Source organism: Anabrus simplex, chromosome 1 (assembly GCF_040414725.1).
Source record: "Anabrus simplex isolate iqAnaSimp1 chromosome 1, ASM4041472v1, whole genome shotgun sequence".
Lineage (NCBI taxonomy): Eukaryota > Metazoa > Arthropoda > Insecta > Orthoptera > Tettigoniidae > Anabrus > Anabrus simplex.
In genome coordinates, this window is record NC_090265.1 from 1,304,013,629 (window position 1) to 1,304,040,902 (window position 27,274).

Consider the following 27,274-nt stretch of genomic DNA (forward strand, 5'->3'; position numbering starts at 1 on the left):
AACACTCCGTACCTGTAGCTGTAATGGAAGCTATAAAGCCCACATATAGATACCTAGCCAACGCTGAGTTATTCAAAAAGTGTCATAATGGGAAAACCCATAATGTCAAGGTACCTTTTAATAATATCATTCGGAGCAGACTTCCCAAAAATATAGTTGTGGGGTATAAAATACTGAAATTAGGAGTTTCAGATGTAGTAATAACATTTAAAGTAATGATGGCAATTCAGGCAGACGTAGGGTTCTCAAAGAACTGGGAGTGAACATAGGACTACATACAGCATCTGGATTGAAAGCACTTAAAAAGTTACGGGTGCAAAAAGCAGAATTTGCGGCATATATGGCAATAATATATATATATATATCTATATATATATATATATATATATATATATATATATATATCATGAAAAATTGATCCTTTTAGAACAAACCACTTTTCCAATTTTGAGTTCCTCTGTTCGACTACTTCACTGCGGAATATTGAATACCACTATTAATGTACTCCATCATGTACTTTCCAATGTATATTATGCAGTATTGTTAAATATATCATCTTAGCGACCAACTGAGAGCGTATCTTCACTAAAAACATTTCTGAGCAGTGCAATGACCAACTTCAGCAAGCCTCCCAATTGAGAATGAAATTAACAAAAACATACATCTCTTGGAGGGAGGGAAGGAGAGAGAGAGAGAGAGAGAGAGAGAGATTTTATTAAACCATGCAACTCAGATGTGGGTCGACTACAGGGATTCTCAAACTAGTACAAATGAAATGTATTACTTAACACATAAATTCTAATGAAATAAATCATATCGGTAAGTGAAAAATATCGTTCATAAATTTTAATTAGTAGGCTCTCCTTGCTCAGGTATCGAACTAAAGTATTTGAAGAAAAGCTTTTAAAATTTGTACAACATTTTCAATTTATACAGAGAGACTTCAGAACTTGAAGTAAAGATCCTATTGCACCAAAGGTTACTGAGTATTCAACGTAGTTGCGGAACAGGCTTTGCATAGGCTTAGTAAAATTTGTTACTACAATTATTTCTTCTATTCCATGGTTTGGTATTTAAATCCCCAGTTACTTAGGGCTTTTTACGGTAGTACTGTATTTCGGGCATCCCGGTGCATTACGTATGTTACAAAAACTTATATGGTGTTACTTTCAAGTCCTGGTAAATTGAAAATGTTGTTGTACAAATTTTAAAAGATTTTCTTCAAATACTTTAGTTCGATACCTGAGCAAAGAGAGCCTACTAATTAAAATTTATGAACGATATTTTTCACTTACCTATATGATTTATTTTGTTAGAATTTATGTGTTAAGTAATACATTTCATTTGTACTAGTTTGAGAATCCCTGTAGTCCTGGTAAATCTTCGGTTTTACAGGGTCGGGGAATTTTCAGCAAAAACATAAATGTTTTCATAAAAAGTATAGGTGCCAAAATATTTTGTCTGAGCACAGGGTAGTCTCAATTTTGCAGTGTGGTCTAAGAGTTTATTGAAAATAAACTCCTGAAATAATTTTGCCCGACTTGAGTGCTTAGACGGTTGAGGTGCTGGCCTTCTGACCTCAACTTGGCAGATTCGATCCTGGCTCAGTTCGGTGGTATCTGAAGGTGCTCAAATACGTCAGCCTCGTGAGGGTAGATTTACTGACACGTAGTAGAATTCCTGAGGGATAACATTCTGGCACCTCAACATCCGCGAGAACTGTCAAAAGTAGGTACTGGGACAAAAAAGCGTAACATTATTAAGATACTTGACATTTTTGTGTGAGTTAATATTAAGATGAATTTTAGAAAGTGACACCATTATTATTTCTTCCCCCGCTTTTGACCGCCCCCTCCCCCCACCATTGGTACGGTTGTGAGTGCGACGTGTATCGCACGTATGGACCTGACCCATATATACGGCCAAATGCCCTTCTTGACGCCAGCCTTACGTGGAAGGATATATCCACTATTGTGTGTTTGTGTGGAGTTGGTAGTGTAATTTGACGTATTGTGTGTGAATAGAGAGACGTGTATTAGAAAGAATACAAACACCAAGTCTACGAAAGAGGGAAGTTAACCTGACGTGGAAAAGCGCTTAGGACGGTTAGATTTTAGAGTCTTCCACTACCCCTAATCTCGGCAGTAAATGTGATAGAGTAGTTCGCTCTATTCCTGGCCACCTTTTCCCCCTTCATTTAAACTGGTGGTCATTTTTTGGTGTAGGCTGAGTGAATATCCAGGCCATAAGCCTCTTCAGAAGTGGAAATCAGCTTCTGAATGTTTCAACTTACTGGCGGAAAATCGAATCCACGTTCTTCGAGGTCAGCTGAGCACGCGTTTACGGCTTGGGTAGACAACCCCTAATTACAATTAAGATATCAGGTTTATAGCTCAAAACACTGTTTCAAAACTGAACTGTCTCATATCGTCATCTTGAGTCATCTTACCCCTGTTCATACACGAGGTAGAGTGTCCCTTATCCCCTACTTTCGCCAGAACAGCAGCATATTTACTGTCGGTCTGCTCGGCATTGAACTGTCCCTACCTGTCTTCTCCTGAAATGTGAGGCTATGAAATGGCTAGACTGATGGCGTGTGTGTGTGTGTGTGTGTGTGTGTGTGTGCGTGAGAGAGAGAGAGGGGGAGAGAGAGAGAGAGAGAGAGAGAGAGAGAGAGAGAGAGAGAGAGAGAGAGAGAGAAAGGTATGAGTGGGATCAATTTATTTGTACGGTACATATTTTCAGTATCAATAACCGAGTGAGTTGGCTGTGCGGTAAGGGGCGTGGAGCTGTGACTTTGCATCCGAGAGATAGTGAGTTCGAACCCCAGTCTGCAAACCTGAAGATGGTTTTCCGTGGTTTAGCATTTCCACACCAGGCAAATAATGGGGCTGTGCCTTAATTAAAGCCGCGGTCGCTTCTTTCCCACTCCTATACTAGACTTAACTAAAGTTGGCGTCTGACAGGTAAGGTTGGAGGGAGGAGCAATGCACGTGCCATTTCACTTTGTTGCCGCATTCCAGCATTCCTTTCTACATACTCTTACCCCTCGCTTCCGGCTCACTTGTTCCCTCCTTTATTCTGACCGCTGTGATCTGTTGTAAACTACCTGGCCAGGCGGTGTCGTCCCATTTGCGATCACTCTTATACAAACAATCAGGTTCTTACCAGTGACAGAGACAGGTTTGGCAACTCCCAGCAAGACGAGCTGCCCTGAAGTTTTATCTCCATGGCAACAGCAGTCGCCCCACCCTCGTTTCCATGGCAACCACACAGCCACTCCCTTTATCCCGCCTCGGCAGGCAGTAAACGGACCTCCCTCTAAGAAATGTCAGACACTAACTCTTATTATTAGCAGTATAGGCATTCCCTGCCTCATCGTTGCCAAAAGACCTATCTGTGTCGGGGCGACGTAAAGCCAATTGTAAGAAAAAACTCTTAGAGCACGAGTATAGTTCATTTATGGAAATGGAGACAAAAATGTGTAAGTGGGGGCTTGTCCGCTCTTTACCTTCCATCCTGAATTTTTTTATAAATTTTGAAAAATAAATAAATAAATAAATAAATAAATAAATAAATAAATAAATAAATAAATAAATAAATAAATAAATAAATAAATAAATAAATAAATAAATAAATAAATAAATAATGTTATAGACTTATAATTACGTTGCGTACTTACTTCAGAGTTCCTGAAAATATTACTTGTGCGGCTATAATAAAAGAAAATATGTGTGAGGAAAATGCAGCTAAAGAGGAACGGTTTAGGAATATTTCACGCCGTTGTCAGACTTTTCCTGTCGTTATAACATAAAACTTGTTTATGGCCAAGCAAAAGTGAGAACTGTTGTTGATAACATGTTGTTAAAGAGAGATTAAGTCTGTCAACGAGTATAAAAACTGAAAAACTGTAAAAGAACTACGACAGCTCTCTTTGCTGATACAGACGCAAGCAGCTGCCATGAATCATCAAAGACCAGGATGGTTTCGACGTGCCAGATGAAGACATGAAAAGTACATCAAACAAATACATGGAAGAGAGCCCAAACGTATCACACAGTCCCGTAGACCACATAATAGCTGGATGAAAGGAGTGTCGGCGGACTTAAATGAGATGGAGAAAAGACAATAACATTTATGAGAAACATGCGGAAACAACATCGGCTATAAACTAAGAAATGGTGAGAGTTACGTAACTGGGTGCGTAAGTGGAACATCATAACACGATTCATAGAATTTAACGTAGTGTTGCGTTTAGGAGTCCAAAACGTATTTAGGAAATACAACTGTATTCCTTTCTTTAAAGTAGTGCCTTAGATTACTAACGCCTCTCTAATTGAATAGTACATAGTACAGAAGCTTCTCGTTTACGATTAGCCATGGTTCGACTTGTGCTCTTCCTTGAATTTAGAAAAGTCTTGAAGATCTGAAATAGGTTATTTCAGTACAGGAAGCATAATATTGAAGAAAAGTGAGTTAATACTCTCCCCTCAGATATTCTAGATTTTTTTTTGGCGTAGATTCCACTTGAGGTCTTTAACGTACAGATCGATAGTAACACCTCCGAGCGAGTGCGTGGCGCGGTACGGGCTGCACAGCTGTAGACTCTGTAGACTTGTATTCGGGAGATTGTGGGTTATAACCCAACAATCAGGCGGCCTGAATACGGTGTCCCGCGGTTATTCATTTCACAGCTGGCAAATGTTTCGGCAGTAACTTAAGGCACGGTTTCTTCCTTCCTTGTCCAAAACCTTTTCTATCCTACAGTGGACAGAAGTCTATCTGAGTCAGTGCGACGTTCAGCCACTACCAAAGAACTGATATAAGCCCATATTAATCGTACACCAATACAGACACCACACATGTTATTTGACTTTCACGTCACTCGCATTAAGTATGTGAGATGCAGACCACGGTGATCCAATACATGAAGTTATATCTCAGAGCAAAGTCTTATGTGACATCATACTCTGTCCTTGAATTTTGAACTCTCCCAGTTTTTATGCTTCTTATCAACATTACATGTCACGTTTTGAGACTTGCCCTTTGCTATGTATTTACTATTTCTTTCACAATATAAACATGATGTAATTGTTGCGAAGACTCATGTTCAATTCTGGAATTTTTTAACTTTATGGCGTATTATTTAGCTTCATGATTTGAACTTTTACTGATATATCAATCCTTTCTTGGTCTAGGCTGTGGTTTGGTTCATTTTAAAGGTCAGGAGGTTCGCTATCCTGGTACCCTCTAAGATGGCTGCCTGCTGTTCGTTATAAACAGATATTTTACGATAAATTTATATGTTTATTTATTTTTGGTTGTTATTTCACACTTCTTTCAGTTTTTGTTACATTTTACAATGCCACGGAGTAAACGTGTGTACAAAAAACGTAAGAACAAAGGTAATAGATTCTCCAGACTGGAAAATAGTGAACCACGTGGTAATAATAGGCTTGAAATTTCTGAGGAAATGTATACTAGCAATGAAATTGCCACGTCCCCTAGTGCTTCTAAAAGAAAGCTTCATACTGAAGAAAATTTTGAAGACAGTGCATCCAATTCTGTTAATATAGTGATAGATCTAACAATTTTAAGTGCAGTGTTCAGTGATTGTGTATGTTGTAAAGTGTGTGGAGGATGTAGCAAGAGATGGAATAGTGAGTAAACTGACAAGTATACACTGATCAGCCAGAACATCATGACCACCTAAGTAATAGCCGGTATGTCCATATTTGGCACGGATAACAGCGGCGACGCGTCTTGGCATGGAAGGAATTAGGCCTTGGTAGGTCGCTGGAGGGAGTTGGCACCACATCTGCATAGACAAGTCACCTAATTCCCGCAAAAATTCCATGGAGGAGGGCGATGAGCTCTGACGCCACGTTCAATCACATCACAGATGTGTTCGATCGGGTTAAGATCTGGCGAGTTGGGTGATCAACACATCAATTGCAACTCGCGACTGCGTTCCTCGAACCACTCCATCACATTCCTGGCCTTGTGTCATGGGGTAACATCTTGTTCAAAAATGCCGCTGGCGTTGGGAAAAATGATCGTCTTGAAGGGGTGTACGTGGTCTGCATCCAGTGTACGATACTTTCCGGCCGTCATGGTGCCTTGCACGAGCTCCACTGGACCCATGGATGACCTCGTGAATGTTCTCAAGAGCATAAATGAGCCGCCACCAGCTTGTGTTCGTCCCGCAATACAGGTTTGAAGGGGCTGTTCCACAGGAAGACGACGGATTCGCACACTTCCATCGGCATGATTAAGAAGGTATCCGGATTCATCATACCATGCAACGCTCTGCCACTGCACCAACGTCCAGTGACGATGGTGACCTGCCCGTTTCAGTCGTAGTTGCCGATGTTGTGGTGGTAACATTGGAACATGCATGGGTCCTCGGCTGCGGAGGTTCATCCTTAGGAATGTTCGGTGCACTGTATGTTCAGACATACTTGTATTCTGCCCAGCATTAAAGTCTGATGTTCGTTCTGCCACAGTTCGCTGTCTGCCCTGTTTTACCAGTCTGCCTAGCCTACGACGTCCGATATCTGTAATGAGGGGTGGCCGCCCAACCCCTGATCGTTTGGACGTGGTTTTACCTTGGTTTCGTCACTTGTTGAAAACACTCATCACAGCACTCCTCGAACATGCGACAAGTCATGCAGTTTCCGAAATTTTCGTGCCGAGCCCCCGGGCCATCACAATCTGCCCTCGGTCAAACTCAGACTGATTGCGTGCCTTCCCCATTCTACACACGGACGGCACGCTTACAGACACTACATGCACCGTGCGTGTGTCTGACTAGCAGTCAGTCCTCGCCAGGTGACGCTGTTATCACCTGGATGGCTTTATATCGATAGTAGGTAGGTGGTCATAATGTTCTGCTTGATCAGTGTATGTTCAAACTGTAGTGTGGAAAAATCATTCAGGTTGTTTCATGGACTCAGGTGCATTGATAAGGGGTTTAGTGTAGTTGAAGTTTTCTGTGCCCTCATAAACATTCCATAACCGCCCACTAACTACAAAGTATATACAGAATTGGTTGGGGATTGTATTAATTCTGTAGCAACAGCATCAATGAAAGATTCAGCTATGGAGGCTGTGGAAGTGAATGCAAATATGTCCGATATTAGGGTAGGATTGCTATCCTATCATCCTATTTCAAGGGTCTTAAAAAAAGCGGGAACATAAGTCTAAAAGTGGTTGTGCTGCAGCTACAAGAGTTGACACGGGTAGGGTTGTTGATTTTGAAGAACTTACAACACATTTCCAAGGATGTAAAACAGCTGGTAAGAATAGGTAACTCACACTATGGTCTACCTAAGAAAAACACACACGATCAAGGTGGAAAATTTGAGAACAATACAATAAAAGAATACTGTTAAAACTCAAACATCGAATATCATGCTACCACTCCTCTTAACTCCTCTTCTAACTCTCCCGTAGATAGATTCAATTATACATTGATTGAGAAGCTACGCATCTCAAGAGAATATGACGAATTCTCTCCCTTATCCCAACTCCTAATCAATAGCATCATAATCTTCAACTCTTCAGTACACTCGATAGAAAACGACTACCTTTTAACTTACTTTATGGATCTTACTACGATGTATTAGATCGCGTTTTCGCTCACTAAAAATCAATGATTACATTCAATGCAAAGTGACCATTTTCGTATCTTAAATTAAAATAATCCCAAACCAAACAATGCCACGTTTAAACATTCCTATAAACTCGGAGAAACTGTTTACGTAACGAATCCTTTGACCAGAACCAAAAGGTCAAATAATTTGAACAATGAAAGTATCATAACGAAAATAGAAGACAATGAAGTACGCCGTACGATGAAAAATGGCAAAGTGATGTCAGAAATTTTAGACATATAAAACCTAAGAGGAAAATCTCTTCCTTTCAAATTCCTCTCAGGATACGGTTCAATTAACATCAAAAGAATAAAAACCCTGGTATTCTACGCAGATATGCTTGGGCCTGCAGTAATAGTCAGCAACTATCACAAATTTATGTTTCATTCCAACCTAACTAATTTATCTCAATATTGCATTAATGCTCAAAATGCAGTTTCGTCTCTTATAACGTATTAATACTACTTTCCCATATCTATCTCAAGAATTAATTAGTACACTAGACGATTTACAGAATGAATTAAACAAACTTCTAACTGTAAAATGTAAAAATAAATATGGATTGATTAGTGGTCTACGTAAAGCACTTAAATTTATTTTAGGCAATTGAGATCAAGACGATTTAGGTAACTTTCAAAAGTAATAAAATCACTAACAAAAAGTAATACTAAGGAAATACAACACATTAATAATCTTGTATCATCTATTAATTATTTTGCCAGTATATTTTACGATGATATGAACCATGTTAACCTCAATCTGCTTATAATTAATAATAATTTAGAGAAGGAAAACTTCGAAATAAGCACATTAGGACAACTTCAGTACATGTTAATGTGTGTACACGAATTGAGAAGAATCATTAAGACTATGGAGGACATAGGCTGAAAATTCAGACCTTCTTTCAGTGATATCACCAATATAGAACTGCTTCCCCAAGATGATTTAAGAAATATTGTAAAATATCTGTATTCAATATATCCCATAAAATCCCTTATACATATTGATTCTTATCACCTGTATGAAAATCTAAAATTCAACAAAACCCAAACGATAATGCTGGATACAGAATTAATTGTAATACTCTCTGTACCTCTTACTGATGTAAATAATTATCAATTGTATCAGATTTACCATGTACCCACTATTGGCAAAATTGCATTTATTCCCTCTGAAAAATATTATTTACCGAGACCAACTTCGAAATGGTCCACTATGCCGTGTATCAAAGGAACACAATCCTATGTATGTATCCATTATACAATAAGAGTAACACCTTGTAATCTAACAAAAAGTGCTGGATGTGATTTTACTAATGTAAAAAATGATATACAATTACTTTAAGCACTAAATAATGAGGGCATCCTTTTCGTTAGTACAAGAACAGAAACATTATTACAAGCATGTGCTAATTGCCAAAAGACTGTATAAGATGTGTGAAAAATTGTATGCAATATAGAAAACAAGAAGATTAGGAGTTACTGATGATACTATCAATAATCTAAGAGGGGAGGAGTTATATTCCCCGCCCACAGTTTCAGAGATGCTAAGTTCTGTTCACTCAAGACAGATCGAAGAAACCGGATATCAGTTCTATGATTGTAAATAGGTATTTAAGGTTCTCATGCTTTCAAGTCACAAGGAGGCTGGCGCCAACTAATACGTTCAAAGAGTTTGCCTGAGGCAACAGTTACTTCCTTGTACTAACAACTAACCTGTTATCTTATGGAAATCATTCTGAAATCGTTCTATTAGGGTCCTAAACTAATATCCTGTTCGTGTGACTCAAATGTGTTTTTCTAATACTTTTTATTCATTCCTTGACCAAAATTGAGTGTTACCTGTTAATATAAAAGTCAGCTACGCATATCTGTTAGTGCTCACAACCTAGATAACGTCTTAATGGTAAGAGCACCAGGTCGTTTCTTCTTGAGAATGAAACATTGTCAAAACTTGAGGATTTTTTCTCTACTTAGTTAGCGACGCGACCATGGTCGAACCTGAAAAGACCGCACATTAGTGCAAAACTACAAAACTTAATTCACGAACTAAACACGACAGACAGATGAGGGTGTAAGCGACCCGATTCCAGATATCCAAGGTCTGCTGCAGGTCACCGCAGTTAATGGAGACAAAGGATCTCTTTATAATACCAAACGTGGTTATAAGGGAAATAACGGGAGATTAAAAACCAATTGGATCTTGTCCCACAAATTCCAAAGTCTCCTCTTGCGAAATCTATTAAACCTATTATGCTTAATTTGATCAAATAGGAATGTAACACCATAGGCAAGTTAAGGGGAGATAGAATGTCCTATGTGTTATATTTCCATAATTTGTGTTATGTTACTCATAAACTGTTAAAGATAAGTTCACGAAATTTACACAGCTTATTCATCAATTTTTATTTAGTGCTTGCATTTACAATTGGAACTGTAGCTCAATAAATGCAGGAGTAATTTAATTTTGAAAATCTAGCCCAAATTATAGTTAAAAAATAATTAACTCTGAAGCATAATTCAAAACTAATTCATCAAAATGACTTGATTGTAGATCCCAAGGAGTATAACATACACATTAAGTTACCGTAAAAATTTAGTGGTGTTACAGTGTTTAGTTCTAAATATAAAGGAACATAAGGGACAGATAGTTAAGTTTTGAGAAAATCAACTCCAAAATCAAAGAATGAAACAAGTAACAGAAACATACTCTACATTGTTTCCTAGAGCAACTAGAAGATTCCAGCACCATAATCTGACTCCTCGCTGTTCAAACTGCTGATATTTATCTTCTTCCTTCCTTCCTATTTTTCCTTGTGTTGGCGCATCGTCAATTTGGCGATTCAGGTCGCTATTTTACTGCAGCCGCGACCGAATCTGGTAACATCCTTTCCTCTTCGCGCGGGGATTATTAGCTTCTACTGTGCAAGTTTGGCTCATGTTGCGTTGTTAAAAAATAGGTTGCTAACGTAACAATATCGATCTCAACCACTAACAGTGTTACATGGGTTGCCTATCATCGTGCATTTTAATAGGTTAGTGGAGCAGTCTCCATGTAGTGAATTAGCCTCTTATTGTTTTTTTTTTTTTTTTTTTTGCTTAACGTCGCACCGACACAGATAGGTCTTACGGCCACGATGGGATAGGAAAGGTCTAGGAAGTGGAAGGAAGCGGCCGTGGCGTTAATTAAGGTACAGCCCCGGCATTTGCCTGGTGTGAAAATGGGAAACCACGGAAAACCATCTTCAGCAGCCTCTTATTGAGAGCCTCGGAAGTTCATTTCCGGCTCATCCAAGTATTTTGGATGCTGGTCTCAGGTATCAACTGATTCACCGATTCGGTTGGTCAGTCGGAGTACAGAGCCGTGGCCATCTGTATACCGAAGCCTACCCTTCAACCGCTGACCATGGAAGAATAGAATATATACTTGAAATTATTGACAAAGACGGAAATATACATTTTTACTTGTTTGCAAAGAACAGGAAACCAAGAAGACTTTAGCTGTGTGGCATCCATAAAACGCCTATGAATTTTACTACCTAACGAGTGGAATATACCCACTATCCTGACATTTTTCATTCGCTGAAATTGAGTGCGGAATGTACCCGAGAAAGTGGCATGCGTGCTCTCCGTAACAGTAGTGGAACTGTTCGGCGTCCATCCAGACTCAACCCTGAGGACTCAACAAACAATTAATATTATAATAATAATGTTGTTGGTTTTACATCCCACTGTCTAATTTTATGGTTTTTGGAGACACCGAGGTGCCGGAATGTAGTCCCGCGAGTGTTCTATTACGTGCAAATAAATCTACCGATACGAAGCTGACGTATTTGAGCACCTTCAAATACCACCGGTCTGAGCCAGAATCGAGCCTGCCAAGTTGGGTCAGAGGGTCAGCACCTCAACCGTCTGAGAAACTCAGCACAGCAAAAAAATAACTACATAAATTGAGCGTCAGACTGCAATATTTACGCAGATAATGCCAAGTTTAGCCTGGAATGCGATAACATGGATATTTATAGTACACCAGTTTTGAAATAGCGTCCTATTATGCACACAATAAAATAATATCAGTGCTTGCAAGTTAAATAGTACCTAGGTGAGGAAGTAAGAGAGCGATAAGCGACACTTGATAACAGTTTTGATGAAGGGAAATCAGATGGTCACCATATACCACAACGTCCATACTACATTAAGTTCGAATCGATGTGTCTCCCACTAACTATTGATCGCCGCTAGTCCGCGCTGCCGTGTTTAATAATGCTGAAAGCCAGCAGTGTATAGAAAAACTTACCAATCAATGGGCCAATCTTCCTTTGTAGGCCATTCATGCGTTAACAATGAACTGCGCATAATTGTATTTTATTGTTGAACTTCGTATGTTCAGTATGTTACGCTGTCAGTTCGTTGGAGCCAAGTTGAGAATTATAATTACTCTCGCCTTACACACGAGAGCCAGATTCCTTGGGAGGATGTTTAAAAGAAAATAAACGCTCCGAGTAATATGATATAACCATCACCAGAGAAACTTCAAGCTCTAGAGTTCTAGATAAATGCTGATGACGGAAAGAGTTCCAAGAAACTTGCGTAAACCGAGATTATTATCAGAGAGAACCTCGTAGCGTTGTCCATCGACTGAGGAAACTTTGCTCTCCGGTAGGTTTAACTACATCCAAATGTTGATTAGCTTAAAAATACTCTCTACTGTCCGCATAAGGCCATTATTGGTATTCGTACAGTATTCAAAGAAAGACCAGCAGTAAACCTATTACGAATATTGTTTTCTCCTCGTAATGACACGTCACTTTTAAGACAGTATTTTGTATATCCAATTACAAAAACTTAATAATAATGACAACTAGTCACCGTTGTCATGGGTTTTAATAAACTTATTTTAACAATTCATGTAAACAAAGTAGTCCACCATCACTTAGAGCTTATTTTCATGCCACCCGTACTTCACAGATGGTGGTGGTGATGATTAATTTTAAACGAAGTACAGCTAGACAACCATCCTCTACCGTACTTCACAGACAACCTAAAAATTAGGTTACTGTTTCTACACATGGTTAGTACAATATTATTTTTCTTTTTTTCTCTTGTTCTGACCTTTTTGCTAGTTAGTCTACCTTGGGCCGACACTAATGTGAATTAAGCCATGTGTAACGGTCGGATGTCTTTCCTGGGGTTAGCGACGCGCAGCTGTGAGCTCGCATCCGGTAGATAGTGGATTCGAATCCCACTGTCGGCAGCCCTGAAGAGGGTTTTCCGTGGTTTTCCCTTTTCACACCAGGTAAATGCTGGGGCTGTACCTTAATTAAGACCACGGCCGCTCCCTTCCTATTCCTAGGCCTTTCCTGTCCCATCGTCGCCGTAGGAGACCTATCTCTGTCGGTGACGTAAGCAAATAGCAAAAAAGCATGTCTTTCCTGAAGTCAACCTTATGAACAGGAAAGTATTCGTTATTACGTGTCCCTGATTAGTAGCGTGAAAAAATTGTATATAGATAAAAATATGCGGTAAGACTATCACGAACACTCACTTTCCGAGCTATAGGAACTCACAAAATCCAGCTAAAATCCACGTCTGCCCAGGAATCGAAAGCTGGATTAATACAATGATATTTTTGGGTTTAAGTTAAATAATTCACACGGAATCGAAAGGACAACGCCAATTCAATGATAAAAACTGTAATGAAAGCATACAGCGATCCCACCTGCATTGCAACGCTAACATTACCCTACAAGAAGCGTACACAAAGCGCATGAACTTCAAACCGAATATTAATCCTTCGCCGTAACTAAAGTGACAAAATTATGCACTACCTTGGTTGCGAAAACAGTTCTTGCAGGGACCAGTTCGAATTATGGAAGTTCCTCTTCTTTCTTTATTCTTTTCCTTTCATTTTCTTTTCTTCTTTCTTTTGCTACCGTCTCGTACTGTAGATATGGTATGGGCAAGTACCTACACGTTACCAAACAGAGGATCATTTTCACCTGAAGTAGTACATTTGTATCGAATATTATGTAGTGCAATTAACGAGAAATAGTATTACATAAGGAAAAAATGGACTTACGATAAAGTGGCTGAATAATTCGCCACTACGTGTAATGTCTCTTGAAAAATAATCCCTGAGAATCGAAGCGAGACCGCGAAGATCCTGATACAATTGTGTAGATAGTTCGAGTGAAATTTACTGTTATGTTATACTCGCACGAAAGATTACAAGCCAAGTCTGTGTACTGTGCCTTTTCCTGGCCATCTCTATCTTTACCTGGTTCGCTTTTGGGACGAAAAGCTTGCCCTCTATTAGGCCTACTTATGTATACTCATTGACATGGTTATTATGGCCGACTTCGACTTCAGTTTTACACGCAAACTTAGCCCAAGGATTCACCGATATCGCTTTTGTCGTCCTGTGAATTTTCGACGTTTGTTCCCGATGTTGTCTATCTAGTTCTTCTATGGCTCTTCTTCTATGCTCTTTTCCTGGTGAAGGTTTGTAGCGAGCGACACATCTTTCGCGACGTTTGTTTTCACAAGCGCTGTTTCAATCACTTTATGACGTGAATGATATTAGTCTCGCAGCTTTCCAACGTGCTTTATTGCACGTTATGAATGACCTGATTTAGGTGACGTAACTTCTATTTTTCGTTCTTTTTATCACCACGTGGCATTGTGGTTGGCTACTATTGCTTTGTTCTCTTTAGGTACCGTATTTATTTTGTGGCCCCTATTTGTTCTTTCTGTTGTTGCCCATGCTACGTTATTTATATCAGCTATGTTTTTCATTGTGTCACAACTCGGTACACGGATTTGTGTCTTACTATCATTGAGTGTCTGTATAACGTGAATGAGCTCTGCTGCACCTTGGATGTGTGTTACCTCGACTTTATTCTACGGTTCATGTTGTTGTGATCTCTACCTTATGTAACAATTTGCTCTTCGAAGTCGCCGCTAGCGGAAGGGCCTGTGCTTAGGATGTTTGTGCTGTTTTGGCATTTGAGTTGTACATGAGGGACGTACTGATGATGTGATTTGGGCCGCAGATCTTGTGTGGGTTTGGTTTCGCATATCCGCGTGAGATGATATTGATGAACCGTGCTTCTATATTTCTGCGGTCCTTTTGACCATTGTTATCTGTTATACGTTCCCCGTTCCTTGGAACCTTTTAACCTACTGCGTGAGTGTTCGAATGTGAGATATGTAGGACGCATATCATATTGCCCAGTCTTGTTTGTTCTTTGAATTTTCTTGGATACTTGCATTTTGTGTGTGTGTGTGTGTATATATATATGTTCCCTTAAAAACGCCTTGTTTATCCCTGATCCCCGGCGCCATGCTTGCGCGTGAATCCCTTTCCTTGATCTTTTGTTCGTCCATATTTTATCTTTCCGGCTTTATGAGTTCGTTGGAAATCATTGTTGTGTGTGACATTTCATTTAATGGCCGTGTGTCGCGGTCTGTAAATACGCGTCCTGTTGAATTGGATATACGAAATATTGCTTTGGGCCGGGGTCTGAGTTATGGAATTAGTCTATTTTGTTCCTAAGGTAACAATTTATTTTCTTACATTCTGAATATTTGTATTTTATGACTGGTTGAAATTGTTGGCCGGATCGTACTATGAGTAGGCACGATGCTTTGATGATAGTGAATAGGTTATTAAGCCTATGTATTGATTACACCAGGGGCTGTTTTCTTCCTTTGATTTATTTTTTCCTGATTTTCGTGCGGCCATTTATTATTTTGATCTAATGTTTATTTAATAAACTCCTTGTTTTCTACTCGGCGTTATTATTGTAAGAGTAGGAGGGGTAGCCTTTTTTAAATTTTACCCTTTTGATTTATTGGGCACGAGTTCAGTTTATGACTTTGTCTCTGGTCATTTTCGATCCGTTCCGCGCGAATATGGTAGATAAGTATTTATTTATTGCCCCGTTACCTCTGGTCGATTTGAGCCTCCACTGATTTTTATTTCTTGTTTTTATTATTCGTTATCTTTCTGCCTGTGTATGCGTTGTGTTTTCCGGTTATTTATTCCTCGGTGCTCATCGTGCCCAACCCTGCCGTGGGCATGCGAGAAGAATAACATGGGGCTGGTCTAACATACCCACATGCCGTATTCATCGTACGATATTACAACAGCGAGGGGGCGCAGTACCAGTATGATGGTGATTCCGGACAATGTCTGCAAAAACCTCTTCATTATGACCAGACACTACAGAAGCATCTTTAAGAGGACATGATCTTCTTAGTTCCCCAGTTGCACGTAGACGTCGTTCAAGACTTCGAAACGTGTAGTCTGTCCGTTGCTCTCTCTCAGTATATATATATTGCTAGTTGCTTTACGTCGCACCGACACAGATAGGTCTTATGGCGACGATGGGACGGGAGAGGGCTAGGAGTGGGAAGGAAGCGGCCGTGGCCTTAATTAAGGTACACTCCCAGCATTTGCCTGGTGTTAAAATGGAAAACCACGGAAAAACATCTTCAGGGCTGCCGACAGTGGGATTCGAACCCAATATCTCCCGAATACTGGATACTGACCGCACTTAAGCGACTGCAGCTATCGAGCTCGGTCAGGATATATTTTGTAAGGCAGGCGTCGTGACTGTAATGAGTTATATCTTGTTTCTCAATCGGCAAAATGACTAACATATAAATTATTGTACTCGTCACTGGAATACATATAATTATACAATTGTTCTCGTGCACTACACAAGTGAATGAATAAGCCTAGTTCTGTGGTCTTTATTAAATATATGGAGTTCAGACAGCAACCATACAATCTTAATACAAAATTGTACTATAGTCCCCATGTATATGGGTTCAGTTAAACGGTAAATACCTTCAAACCTGCCTTACCAATCCATTCACAACGACTATGCATTCCATGCTCGAAGTAAATGCGCTAATAATTCACGCCCCTTCCGCCCCTGGACTGAAATTTCCGTGTTACATTAATTCATGTCTTACAGCATTCATTTGACATTATAACGCAGCAAATATACTTCGTAAAGCCTATTCACTTGACCGTGTTATTGTATCATATAGTATAACAGCAGTTAATAAACTTCATGTTTGTAGAATGGTCCTTCCCTCTTCGGGCGGGGATTAGTAGCTTCTAGGCCTACTGTGCTAGTTTGTCTCATATTGCGTTGTTAACAAATAGGTTCCTAACGTAAAATATCGATCTAAACGACTAACAGTGTTACATGGGTTGCCTATCATCGTGCATTTTAATAGGTTGGAGGAGCAGTCTCCATATAGTGAATCAGCCTCTTATTCAGAGTCTCGGAAGTTGATTCCTGGCTCGTCCAAGTATTTTGGATCCTGGTCCCAGATTTAAACTGATTCACTCGACTCTTGAGGTGTCGTTTAATTTGATACGCAGCAGATTCGATCACAAAAGGAATTAATACGCGTAAGAAATCGTAACTACTGTATGGTAATATGATACTATAGTGTATAGAGGCGAGCAGTAGGCGTCTTGATGCTAGTGATATTGGATGCTGCTTTACACGGTAGGATTACATGGTTATCAGCTCATCCGACATTTAACTGTAACAGAAAAAGGGCTAGGTCCAACACTTCAAAACAAGATGACAAAATGAAGTAAGCCGAATACCATCAGGATCAGAAGAGAAAAATATTGACCAAGGGAGGTCGAGAATAAAAAATGTAATGTGTAGGCCTGGTTATGGTAAATGGAACCAAAGCCGAACTCAGTTCAAGCTACATTATCACCAATCTACGCTCACCCTGAGGTATGAGTACCAGGCTGCTGCTTCTTGTGTGTTATGCTCACGGAAAGTTGTCAATCATCATGGACTGTATGTTTCTTATATGTGTTTTCATATCAGAATTGCCATATCGTTGGACGTTCCACACTCAGGATAATCTTGTGTGTCCACTTTCATGTACCCGCTCTATCTTGCCTTCTATGATGAGTTTTATTGAGCTTCATTTCGTAAGATGTGACAAATAGGCTTATTTCCTACATTTTATGACGGTTAACACTTCATGTGATTTCCAGGTAGGATGATATACCCCTTAGTAGCTGACATCAGCTGACCCTAATACAAGATGGCGTCAGCGAAGGAATAGCTCCCGGTTCTCTTGCGAAATAATCGGGAATAAATGTGGTGTAAACAAGAAGCGAGTGAAGAATGGTATCCAGTGTGAAAAGTGTTTAATTTGGTACCATTTTGAGTGTATATGTAGTGCTGGTTTTGCTAAAAATGAAGATACTTGGACTTGTGTTAGCTGTGGCGAGAGCAATTTGAATAGCGGTAGCAAACCTAGGCCTACAACGGTCAACGAATCGCTGGCGTCTCATTACTTGGAGGATGGAGGTAATGATAATGTACTTGTAATTCTCTCTTTATTGCAACAGGATTTACAAGCATTAAAAGCGGAGAATGAGATTTTAAAGGAAAAGGTACGTTTACTGGAATCGAAAGTACCGGTACCAGTAAACACTAAGAACACAGGTGGCTCCGAGAATTCTAGCGCGTGGTATCAAGTTGCTTCAGATTCTAGGAGGAAAAGTGTCCAGTTTAATAAGGACAACTTTGTAATTGACACCAAAAATAGATTTTCAGCCCTGAGGGAAGTAAGCGATACGCAAGGTATCCGTATAGGAAGCAGTCAAACGTATAGCGCAAAATCCGTTACGAGAAGCGGCAAAGTTAGGCCTAAAATCCCACACAGTGCACCGGCGAAAGTGTCGAACATTCTTATATTTGGTGATAGCCAGGCGAGGGGAATTGCGGAGAAAATGGTCAATGAAGATATTGCAGCATCGGCAGTCATCTATCCTGGGGCCCCAATGAAGAAGGTATTGGAAAACACGGAGCAGGCGGCAAGAAATCTCGGAAGTCGTGATGCAGTAGTGATCATCGGCGGGACGAACGACGTAGCTCACAACGACGCTAAGAATGTTATTTCTGAACTTAAATGTACACTAGGTAAGCTGACTCACACTAACATCTTTGTAGTGAACGTGCCCCACAGGCATGATTTGATTAGAGACTCGTGTGTGAACATTAAAGTGGACAAAGTTAATACAGATATGGTTAAAATTTCTAAACATTTTCGTAATACACAGGTAATTGATAGCAGCAGTTTCGAGAGACACTGTTACACAAAGCATGGCCTTCATCTAAACAATTCAGGTAAACGAAAAATAGCAAATATTGTTCTAGATTTTATTAATTATAAGATATGTACTGTAAAAAAGGCAACTCCCTTGAGTTATAATACTGACCAGGAAAACTAGAAGAAAGAGCCAGCTGTACTTCAAGCTGGCTCAGCCAACTAGAAAATGAAACTCAGGAAATTAAGGAATTTCAAGTTACCCAATTGCAACAGTCAATTTTTAGGGAGGAAGGGGGTCTGAGATTGCTCTTGGTAAACTGTCAGAGTGTAGTAAATAAACAATTAAAATTCAGTGCATTGATGGAATCTTATGAGACTGATGTGGTGATAGGAGTGAAATCGTGGTTGAGAGAAGGGGTGGGTAATAGAGAAGTATTTCCAGAAGGGTATACAGTCTATCGTAGAGACCGAGGAGATAAAAAGGGAGGGGGATGTTTATTCTGGTGAAGGAAACATATTGTTCACATGAATGGTTTACCGATGAAAGGGATGAAATATTAGCGATAAAATTAATTTGTGATAATATGAAGGAGGTGGGAATTATAGGAACATACAGGCCTGGAAGAGAGGAAAGAGACATGGAAATCTTTGAGAAAATAATAGATTATACTCATAAAAGCAATAATAATGATGTGGTAATAATTGGGGGAGATCTAAACTTGCCTGAGGTTGAATGGAATGGAGCTGCAAGTGAAGCCCATGAACAGAAACTGGCAAATAAGTTAATTTGGGAGGGAGGATTTACACAAGTAGTACAAGAACCGACTCGTCTCAATAACTTACTAGATGTATTCTTGGTTAAACCATGGGAAATTGTTGATAAAACTGAGGTAATTGAAGGAATAGGTGACCATAAGGCTGTAATAATGGATGTAGGTCTGGTACCAAAAAGGCTTAATAAAAGGGTCACACAAAGCAAGAAATTGTACAGAAAAACTAAAGTTGATGAATTTGGGACTTACCTTAAATCACAATTCAGTTGTTGGATAAGTGAAGGGAGTAATGTGGATACACTTTGGGCTAAATTCAAAGGAATCGTTTGGGAAGGAGAGAAGAGATTTGTACCTGTCAAGAAGGGTAAAATGACCTCAGACCCTGTTTATTATACAAGGGAAATAAGAAAATTAAAAAGAAAATGTAGAATAGTAAACAGGAAAATCAAAGAAGGTAGGGAGAGTAGAGAAAGTAGAAAACAGCTAATGAGGGAACTGAATAGAGTGAAAAAGGAAGCAAAAGAGAATTATATTAATGGCATTCTTCAAGAGCGTAATGACCACAAAGGGAAATGGAAAAAGATGTATTCATACATCAGGAATCAAAAAGGAAAAGGAATCCAAATTCCTACAATGTTGGGAGAAGGGGGTGAACACTATTTAACAGATACTGAGAAAGCAAACCTCTTTAGTAGGGAATTTAGAGATTCAGTAGATGATTATCAGGAGTTGGAAACCGAAACAGAAGTTACAGAGGGACAGACACAGAGGGAAACAAGAAGCTTCTCGTTCACAAATGAAGATATTTTCAGAGAAATCCAACTGCTTCAGCAAGGAAAAGCAGCAGGAAGTGATCAAATTACTGGGGAGGTGATAAAGACAATGGGGTGGTACATAGTGCCTTATGTAAGATTTCTCTTTGACTATGTCATAAATAATAGTGTAATACCAAAGGAATGGAAGGAATCTATAATAATACCAATTTATAAAGGAAAGGGTGATAAAAGGAAACCAGAGAACTACAGACCAATCAGCCTGACCAGTATAGTTTGTAAAATACTAGAGAGTTTAATATCAAAGTACATCAGAGGGATATGTGATGATAAAAATTGGTTCATGAAGAGCCAGTATGGATTTAGAAAGAAATTTTCTTGTGAGGCACAACTGGTGGGATTTCAGCAGGACATATCAGATCAGTTAGATTCAGGAGGCCAGTTAGATTGCATAGCCATAGATCTTTCCAAAGCCTTTGATAGAGTGGAACATGGAATATTATTAAAGAAATTGGAGGGAATAAGATTGGACGTAAGGGTTACACGTTGGGTAAAAACATTTCTAAATTCAAGGGTTCAGAAAGTCAAAGTAGGAATTAACGTATCGCAGGAAGAGAAAGTTTGGAAGGGAATTGCACAGGGTAGTATAATCGGTCCGTTACTTTTCTTAATATACGTAAATGATTTAGGGAACAATATAACATCAAAAATAAGATTGTATGCAGATGACATAATTGTTTATAGGGAAATAAACAACATTGAGGATTGTTCAGAATTACAAAGGGACCCTGAGAGTATCCAACAATGGGTTGAAGAGAATAATATGAAGGTTAATGGAGGCAAATCAACTGTTACAACATTTACAAACAGGAGTTTTAAAAATGAATTTGAATATACTTTGGATGGGGTAGTTATCCCAAAAGATGGCAAGGTGTAAGATTTGAAAGTAATTTGCACTGGAAGGCTCATGTGGATGACATTTTGGGGAAAGCATACAGATCGTTACATGTCATAATGAGGCTACTTAAAGGATGCAACAAAGAATTAAAAGAGAAAAGTTACTTAAGTATGGTTCGTCCATTATTGGAATATGAAAACAGTGTTTGGGATCCTCACCAAGAATATCTAATAAAAGAAATAGATAGTGTGCAGAGGAAAGCAGCAAGATTTGTAACAGGGGATTTCAGGAGAAAGAGTAGTGTGTCAGAAATGTTAAAGAAACTAGGGTGGGAAACTTTAAGTAAGAGAAGGGAGAAAACTAGACATAGGTTTATATTGAGCCTATACAGGAGAAGCAGCATGGGGAGATATCCGTGAGAGGCTTCAGTTGGAAAATAATTATATCGGCAGGATTGACCACAAATATAAAATTAGAAGGAATTTTAGCAGAAGCGATTGAGGTAAATTTTCATTCATTGGGAAGGGTGTGAAGGAGTGGAACAGTTTACCAGGGGTAGTGTTTGATTCTTTTCCAAAATCTGTACAGATATTCAAGAAGAGAATAAACAGCAACAGAGAAAATAAATGAAATGTTAGAGGGCATTCGACCAGTGCAGGTTAATGTAAATAAAAAATGTGTGTGAATAAATTAATTCCATCCCCCTGGTCTAAGGAGTTTGGAGAGCCAAAGTAGGGGACTGCCTGTAGGGGTAAAGTACAGTGGGGACTTCGAGGGCCCTGGGACCGCTACGGTAGCTGTGAAGGCCCTTCAGGAACTCTGAAAAGTGGTGGTAAAAGGGGCTCTGGTTAAGACGCAGCAGGTCGTTATGCTACTTAGGTTCCAGAATGGGTAAAGAAAAGAAAAAAGTAAATAAATGCAATGTAAATTTTAATCTTATACCAGTTGTACAGTATCATTTGAAGTACTTCCACGTACTGTATATCAGATGACTGTATTTGTAAGTAGTACAGGAGATATAAGTAGAATTTTGTAAACAAGGTAAATTTATTAAGAATGAGCTGTGTGTTTAATAGAAAAAATTGTTAGCGTAAATTATATAATATTGTATTATAGGAAAATTTTATTCTCTTGTTAATTTAATATTTAGTGCTTGACAATAATGTATTTTAGTGTACCATTTGCCACCGAGGTAAACACCTCATTTGCAAATAAAGAGATTTTGATTTGATTTTGATTTTGATTTGAAAATTCTACGATACGTCCGCATTTCACACGTCTGTCAATGGTTCAGCATTTATTTTCCAACCTTTAACGCTGTAAAGCAGCACAAATAATATATAACACTTCACAACACGCCATAAAGTTGCGAATCAGAGGTCACAGTTGACACGAGATATTTTAATGTCAGAAACACGCGTCTCATGGTGTCGATACTAGTTTCTGTAAGTACCATGCATCACGAGCCTCTATTTATTTATTTATTTATTTATTTATTTATTTATTTATTTATTTATTTATTTATTTATTTATTTATTTCAGAAACATACATTATATCTTACAATAATATCAAGACAATAACAAATTTGGTACTATAACCATTAATCATTACTGATGATGGCAGGTAACGATGTGATTAAGCTCTACATAAATACAAATTTAATTAAATGTGGTGTGACCAATATGTGGCTAATTCACATGCTTCCTTGGTAGCGTCGATCACATCGATCACATTCTGGGGAGGCAAGTAGTTGGACACAAGTTACAAACAAGAAGATGGCTCATTTTCTGTTCTTCACCATATTCACATAGAGTTGAGTCACAGACAAAACCCCACCTTCTCATGTTGGTCTTTGTCCTTCCAACTCCTGACCATAACCTGTTGAGCGTCTTCCATGTTGACCAGCTCTGCTCGTGGCCTGAAGGAAGTCGTTAGGGAGGCGTCATCCATCCTGCAAGGTGGCTGGATCTGGAACGCCGTGAATTCACTCTGAAGTTCGATGGTGGTTCAGAGAGGCTTTCAATTGTTTGGAGAAAGCTTTTCCTTGACTTGAGCCGTTGGGTTTCTGGTTGGCACCCATATAAAATATGGGTCGTAATCTTCAGTGCTTTAGATTTATCCAGTCTAAGATGAGTAAGATGTTTTCCAACAATCGGGGAAGGCTCGTATCAGAGCCAATCATCACAATTATTTCTGTAAACAAACTTTATTACAACTACTATACTCGCTAAGTGAACCTTTAAAGATAATCACGAAGTGTGATTATAGGTTTACGTACTGAACAAAATACTGTGTAACGTGCTTAAGAGTGCGTGTAAGGAAATTCATTTTTATTTTAACTCTATCTATTTCTGAGATGCAGGTGTAAGTGTTCGGTCTCCGTCCAAGAGGCTCAGATTTCAATTCACGGATCGCACAAAGATTTTGATCCTGGGCTAAGTTTGTAACGGTGCTCATTTATATTTCTTTGTATAACGAATTAAGGAACTGATTGACCTGAGAGTGTTCGGACTTGGTCATAAAATTCAGGTAAAATGGCTTGAACAACGTGACACTCCATTATCTGCAGGTAATCTGGCTGGGGCTACACGAGCTTCAAGTTTTGTTTTCTTGTCCGTGGTAAGAACTTGGGTGCCAGAGAACAAGTAAGAAACCACATGGTGACATCCGGGAAACAAGGAAGAAATGTTGAATCATAACGACTATATAACTATTCAGAAAGCTACAATGAATGAGTAACTGGAGTTATTCTTTCAGTATTCACTAACTAAACCTTCTGAAACGCTGACAACAGTGAATTGATTGCGAAGTTGGCTACCGTAATGAGAACCAGGACTATTAAACTGTATATTGACGGTAAGCAATTTATTCACTATATTAATGGGCAAAAAACATACAATGATCCTAAAACAATTATCAGTACAAGAAGTAACACTGAAATATTGAATACTGTATTATTTTCTTACAGATCGAACAAGTCCTGGAACTTTTATAACGACGGCCATATATTAATCAAGCCGAGAATTACAATTTTCAACTTAGTAATTAATATTACACAGATCTTTAAATCATGGGCTTATTTAATCGCCCATAAGGGAATGAAGTAATCCACACGTCTCCTTGCATGAACTGAATTAAATAACATTCCATGGTTGGCGCACAAACGTGCTACAAGTGCATGTGTGACCTGTAGGTGTGAACTGTATGATGATAACAACATAAACAGTGGGCCATAAAAATAATATATGGTTTCATGTTTGTTAAATTATTCCATTCAATGTACAAATATTTACCGCTGAAAGAATGTAAATTCAGTTGTAATTTTGCCTGGTGTGTATTTTGTGACGCACCAATTTACATTGAAGTATGACAGTTAAATAATGCCTTAGTGCGAACGTTACTGATTACTTACACATTTACGATCACTAAAGGAGTTCTTTCATGTGAAGAATACATAACATCAAAGGCAAAGAAATGAGTATCCTTCTACATTTTGAAATAAGACAAATAATGTAGTTGGATATAATCATTTCATCTCAAAATGTCCTTCCTCTCTTTAACAGTCTCCGTTATGTTACATGGTGAACATAGAGTAGTTTTCAAAAGTCAGTATTTTACAAAAATACTAGGAACAAAATATAAGGGCAAGGCCTTCATTTCTTTACAGATGCATGCAATATAATAACTGATGGAAAGACTAAATTTTTATTAGTATTTAAACATGACCTACTTCCCTATTTTACCGGGCGAGTTGGCCGTGCGGTCAGGAGCGCGCGGCTGTGAACTTGCATCCGGGAGATAGTGGGTTCGAATCCCACTGTCGGCAGCTCTGAAGATGGTTTTCCGTGGTTTCCCACTTTCACACCAGAAAAATTCTGGAGCTGTACCTTAATTAAGGCCACGGCTGCTTCATTCCAAGTCCTAGGCCTTTCCTATCTCATCGTCACCATAAGACCTATCTGTGTCGTGTGACGTAAAGCCACTAGCAAAAAAAATATAAGGTCATGGTCGCTTCTTTCCCTTACCTGGCCCTTTCCTATCCCATCATTGCTAAAATACCTTTGTGTATCGGTGGGACTTACAGCTAATTGTAAACAAAAAATATAATAATAATAATAATAATAATAATAATAATAATAATAATAATAATAATAATAATAATAATAATAATAATAATAATAATAAGACAGGCGTTCGACAGGGAGTAGGGCTGTCACCTCTTTTAATCAACTGCGTACTTGAGAAGGTAATACAGGAGTGGCGAAAGACGTTAAAAGAAAGAAACCTTTACAAACCCGTAAGGATTGGGACAAAGAAAAATGAAGTGGAAAATGCTTAGCGTTCGCTGATGATATGGCCCTTATGACAGAAAATTTTGAAAGTGCAACAGAACAGATCAATGTGTTGAAAGAAGTAGCAGAACAAACAGGTTTACAAATTTCCTTTCAAAAAACAGAAATAATGTCAAATATCAAAGATGATACGACACAACTAAACACCAAATATGGAACGATAAACCGTGTTAGTAAATTTAAATACGTTGGGGAATGGATTAAGCAAAACGGACTTGACAAAGAGGCCATAGCAGCAAGAATCAAGAAAATGGAAGTCACTTTCCAAACCGCCCGCAACATATACACCAAAAAGTGCTTTACTCTGAACACAAAAATTCGTCACTACAACACTGTCATCAAACCAGTATCGCTGTATGCATCTGAATGCCTTATCCTATCCGATAAATGTTTGCTTGCTGATTTAGAGAGGAAAGAAAGAAAGATCCTACACACCATACTTAGCCCAAACTACAAAAATGGCATCTACATTAGGAAATCCAGGCAAGAAGTATACTCTAAGATAGAGAAGATCACGGACACAATGCGTAAAGGCAGAGTTCGCTTCTACGGCCATATACGACGGATGGTCGACTCTCGATGAATGAAACGTACTTTCAGTATATTTGACTCAAAACCAAAACCGGCAATGCCATGGTACGTTAATGTCAAGAAAGACCTTAAAGAACTAGGCCTACAAGCAGAAGATGCACAAGGCCGAAAACTTTTCAGAGCAGCCTTCAAGACTTTTGGGACTTTCCGGGACGAAAAACTGGCAACTGGTGCTAAATGGACAGAAGAACGTCGTGTTAAACACAGTGAGCTAATGAAGACGATGTGGATCAAGCGAAAAACTGAACAAATTCCAGAATGTAAAGTGAGGCTTATCGTGGTCCCTAGTTGGCCGATCAGCGAAGTTGAATAATAATAATATTATTATTATTATTATTAATAATAATAATAATAATAATAATAATAATAATAATAATAATAATAATATACCCCTTTACAGGCCACAAACAGATCGCGTCTTTGGGCATACATTAATATTCTAATAATTGTGATAAATAGTATTTTTACATGTACAGTATTTTCATAAGGGTATGTATTAAGGCAATGCACGTGCTTTGGTCGTGCTTCAAGTTGAATATAATGTCGTCCCTGTTCTGCCAAAACGGCGAATGTTACAATGCTCTTCCTATCCATTATTTCCTTTAAGACTGGTCACGCCTTCCAGCCACATATTGATATGCGGTCCATCAGAACAATTTCCGTTGAGTTCATTTTCCTATGTGCGTGTGTAAAGGAAAATGAACCTTACTGTGCCATACTGAAGGAATGTATGTTTGCATGATATTTACCCCCTCCTAGAGTGTGATGTATTTAAGGTTCATTTTCCTTTACACATGCGCATAGGAAAATGAACTCAACGAAAATTGTTCTGATAGACCGCATATCAATATATAGCTGGAAGGCATGACCAGTCTTAAGGGAAATAATGGATAGCAAGAGCATTGTAACATTTGCCGTTTTGGCAGAACAGGGACGATGTTATGTTGAAGAACGGTCATCCATTAAAATTGCAATTATTCTCCGCGGCAGTGTCATACGGAGCTATGAGGAGCTGTATGTAAGATGATGTTGCTGTGTCAAATCGCCAGTTGGGTGGTTACCTTCCGAACTGCCTCCCGAAGCTGTGAAAATAATAATCCATACGGTCAGTCTGTTATCTGCCATA